The sequence below is a fragment of the Pinus tabuliformis genome, chromosome 9, assembly GCF_031772625.1.
Source record: "Pinus tabuliformis cultivar Carrire ecotype Pingquan chromosome 9, CPIR1, whole genome shotgun sequence".
NCBI classification, from domain to species: Eukaryota; Viridiplantae; Streptophyta; class Pinopsida; order Pinales; family Pinaceae; genus Pinus; species Pinus tabuliformis.
Genome location: NC_142307.1, coordinates 1,265,853,676 through 1,265,858,805, shown reverse-complemented (window position 1 = coordinate 1,265,858,805; position 5,130 = coordinate 1,265,853,676).

The following is a 5,130-nucleotide window of genomic DNA, read 5'->3' as shown; positions in this document are numbered from 1 at the left end:
ATGAAATTTACTCAATTGGTCTTGGAGTCTGAAGAGGCAAGTGCGAGTGGAGGTGAGGGCAATCCCTCCTCCTCCCATTGTTGGTTTTCGGTTGCTTTGATGGTTTGTGGTCTCTCTTGGAACAAAGAAAAACTATTAAAGTGTAGCTTTAGTGTTGCTTCTTGTTTTCATAGGTGTGGCCTCAGTATTTTTACTACTCTGGTGTGAAAATTATTTCCTTTTTCTTTTATAATTTTCCAGTCTTGGGTCTTATGTCAATGGTTCAATTAGTTTTCTTTACATTTGTGTTTGTTTGTTTCGTTGCACCCAATTCTCTTTCCCATGGGAGAGTTTAATGATAATTGGGAATCTCTGAGTTCAAATTATTTTTAGGTCCTGAATTATAAATTGTCTTGCAAGAGAAAGATTCTCTGGTACCTCTTTTTCTCACTGGTGGAACTACACTATTAGTGCTTTCTTTATACATCTTTGTGTCTCACCAGTTCCTAGGTAAGTCTCACCATCTTTTAGGGAAATGTAGAGTCTTGTGTGTCATGGTTTTGGGCTACAAGAATTTGATAATTTGGTGTATTTGGGACCCCTTGTTTGGTGAGTGAGTGATGATTTAGTGGTATTCAGTTATTTTGGAAGAGGTGTTGGGCCTACTCCTCCTTATTTGTTTTCTAGGTCATGGGTCTTTTATAAGTTGTCCCAACTGTTTTTTCTTAGTAGTGATAATGCCTCCTAGACAAAGAATGTGTAGCAGGCGAGGCGGTGGAGGAAAATCTACTTTGGTGAGGAAGAGGGTTCACCCTTTTACATAAGATTCAATGGTTAATGGAGGAAATAAATTCATGTATTGGAAAGTCAAGATGGAGTGTAGTGTCCATATCATTCATATTCTAAGGTGATTGGAAACAAAGCTAAATGTATTCCCTATCCTGGTAAATCTTGAAGCAAGAATATACATTTCCTGTATTCTCTTTCTTCGCATCACCAAATGTAAACCCTAATGTAGTTGGTCTTCAAATATAAGCAAGTGGATTTTTATAATGTATTATGTTCTCTGGAGGACATTACAAGCATGCTCCTCAATAAAAGGGTTTTCTTGGACAAAATGGATTCTCATTTGTCTCGTGTAAAGCTCTTTCTTGTGAGGGATTTTTCCTCAAGTGACCTTATAGATCCTTCGGGTTCTATTGCTTAGGCATCGACTACAATCTCCTCTTCAGATCATGATTAGTGTTGCTAGGTTAGCATGATTTTTTGCAATTAATTTGGGTCAGTCAAGATGGTTTTAATTTATGGCTCTATGTGTTTATGGATAACTCTATGTTTTATAGAAGGACCTTTGTCCTTGTTGTCTCTCTGGGTTCTGAATTGGGCCTTTTGATATGGATTTGTATTAGCTGGTATTTTGCAAGGCTCTATGAATTTAAGGATGAATATGTGTTTGATAGATGGTTCTTTGTTTATGTTGGTTTCTATGGACTTGGAAGGATAGGATATGTACGGTGGTTGCTATGTGCATACAATTGGGAATTTCTATTTTTTGTTCCCATCATAAAGTTCATTGTTCTAGTTGCTAATTGGGTATTACACCTGGATTATGATAATATATGCTCTTTGAAGAGTGTTATGCTTTGGTTTGAAGGCATTGGGTTTTTCTCTAGGTTTATGTCCTTGGTATTGTATTGGAATTATGATGATATATGCTCATGTATGAGTGCTTTTGCTTTGGTTGGAAGACATTGGGCCTAGTCTGGAACTGCTGGAAAAGTGTTTTGCTTTATCTCACTATTGTTGGGTTTTGTCTGGATCTTAGTCTATGGTGGTTTATTTTGCTGGAGGTGCACTTTCTTTGGTGTGATGAATCTAGGTCTTGTCTCAGTTTATTATGTTGCAATCAACTCTTGTGAAGGGGAGATGTGTACTATGGATTAAAGTTTAGTGACTAGGAAAATGTTGTATTTTGTGGCATGATCTCATAAAGTTCTTATTGCATCTATTATGGTAATAGATAGTAATTACAAATATGTTATTATGGCCTAATGTATTTGACTAAGCATTATTCACTGTGAATCTATTTCTCTTGTGTTTATGTGATATTTCAATCTTATAGCATGTTTTGTTGGTTGGGATTTGTAAAGAAAGCTATGTAACAATGTTTTGTTTATGAAATAATAAGTGTTAAAAAAAACAAAAAACATATAAAATAATTAAATTTCACCTGATTCTCACTAACCATATACTAACATATCCATTTATTCATCAGAGAAAAAAAACACTCCTGATGTGTTAAAATATAGCCCACATAGCCTTCAAATTAGGTACCCATTTTGAATGGGGAACCTCGATGATGGGAAATTATTTGTAGACTTTGAACATCTTGCCCACACACTTAACTTGGAATCTATAATCATGTGAGTCTCATTATATTATATTAGTTACTCAATTCATCATGTTCAAGCATCTTAAAGGAAAGTTTTGTACCATGAGTTTAATAAAGTACTTTTGTGAAACAATTTGATTGCATCATCAAAATAAAGTTAATAAATAAAAAGGGACCATTAAAAGATCATTGAAATGTGGAAAACAAGTGCTACATAGTAGCTAGTACCTGTCAATTAGTTTAAATATAGCTAAATTGAAGAAAAAAATAATAAAATGCTAAATTTACATGTATCCCATTTTGCAACAACAAAACAATTGCATTTAGGGAAAAAAATTAATAACCTTTGATGCATTTGTTATTGATTATCTTTATTATTTTATGCTTACCTTGATGTTAGTAAATGAAATATTTCAATAACGTTTTTCTCAAGCATCCTACTTGCTCATCCTACTCGCTCAATGCATTTCATATTGATAAATATCAATCAATGGATAAATGAGAGAGGTTACTGGCTAATGTTATTTGTGGTTGAATAGATGCAGAGGTATAGAAAACACTCATCATAAATTGAAATAAATGGAAGAAGGAAGGAAATAAAAATACATCATCCACATACTATTTATATCCAACATTGCCTAGGGATTGAAGGTAGAATATTTTTTTTTAGAGTCACACCATATAAATATGTGCACTGTGAATAATAAAAATAGTGATATTTAGTACTTAACAAAAGTATACATCAAGAGTAATGTTCACTTGTGTATTTTTTAATGTTTGGATTGATGAAAGTGATGTACAATCAAATGTATGAAATTTAACAAAGCTCCTTCAAGAAGTTGATTCGACCCAAGCATTTCAATTTGTGTTCCTGTCACTACTTCACCCTCTTTGGAAAAACACTTGGGAATATCATCACACTTGAAACATTAAACTTTTCCCGGTGTAATAAAATAGGAAATATTGCCTCTCAACTTACACATCAACTATTCCTAGAGGAACCAATTTTGAATTTTGTAGAGTTCAAAGAATTGTCAACCACCATTGGAAACCTCCGCAAATTTGGAAATTCTATCTCTATATGTTCCTTTGTTGGAATCCCACTTGCATTCACTTGGTAACCTAACAAACTTAAGGAACTTTGATACTCTCCTTGAGGAAATTAAAATATCTTTCCAACTCGATTGGCGAGTTGAAACAATTTGACATGCTTGTCAATAACTTGTCGATTCATGAATTTCCATTTTCCAATATGGAAAAGGTTCAAGGAGACCACAAATTGGTTGACTCTTCTATTGACAACTACACGCCTAGGCTCATTGACTTAGGCTTATTGAAGACTAAAATAACATAAATACTAAAATAACTTAAATATCATTTGGTGAAGGTGTTTTCTCACTTCTTTAATGTCTCAATCTCAGTTATTGTGATGATCTAATGGAGGTTTCATCATTGCCTAATTAGAAAATGAACTAATACCATCATTGCTTCTACCAACATAGCTAATTTAGCTACTACATAAATCATGTCACAACTTTGAAATAATAGATTTAAGGGGTAAAACTAAATTGAGTATGTCTAGTGGAAAATTCTTCTTCCCTATAGTACGGAGGAATTTTGCATAACAACGTAGCTTAATTAACTGATGGAAACCTTCAACCACACGTTTTTGTTTTTCCAAGAATGCTAGAACAAACATATGAACGAATTCACCCACTTTCTAATTAAAAAAAAATCCATGAATTTTGAAGGAATTTCACCTAAAATCATACGTTAACTGATTGACAGAAGCTTTAAACCATAATTTTGTTTTCCTAAGAATTATGAATTAGAGAAATTTTGAGGGCTAAAATGGGTCTCCTGAGGAATATTTTAAAATAATAGTTGAAATAATAAAATAAGAATAGATTACCTCATCAAGTTTTAGAGGAAAACAAGAAAAACTATTTTTTCAACTCGTATTTTCAACTTATCTCCCTATGATTTTACTCAAATTTTGAGCGGGAGCATTCGTTGGTTGTGGAATTTAATTTTTCATCCAAGGAGTACCCATGCTTCATACTTTAGATGGACCCTACTACATGAAAAATGTGAAATACATGAAAAAACACAATTGCAATCATGTTGTTTCATGTATTTAACATTTTTCTTGTAGTAGGGTCCATCGAAATTATGAAACATGGGTACTCCTTTGATGAAAAATTAAATTCCACATCCAACAAGTGCTCCTACCCGAAATTTGAGTTAAATCGCAAGGAGATAAGTTGAAAGTACTAGTTGAAAACATATATATATATATATATATATATATATATATATATATATATATATATAGATATCTTTTTACCTTTTTACTCCAAAAATGGTGTATCATCTCCCATGGTTGACATCATCATATTCAATCCTATTGATTCTTATAAAGTTGATTTTTGCTGTGCAATTTTTTTTTTGATGCCCATTTTTTACCTCGAAATTTCTCTAATGAAATCTCTATTAATAATTCAAAATAATTGATCTATTTTAAGATAAACTTAAAATGTTGAAATTTACTTAAAAGCAAGAATGAAGGATTTAGAACAAACTTATTCCAATGGAGTAAATAAAGTGATGTTGTCGAATGCATTAAAAATAAACTCCAATTTCAATCACAAATAGCATGTGTAGTACTACCATAGAATAATAGATAGTACAAAAACTTGACATCATAGGCTAGGCGAAGGCCCGTTAGCGGTGCCGATGAGATTGTAGGCCAAAACATT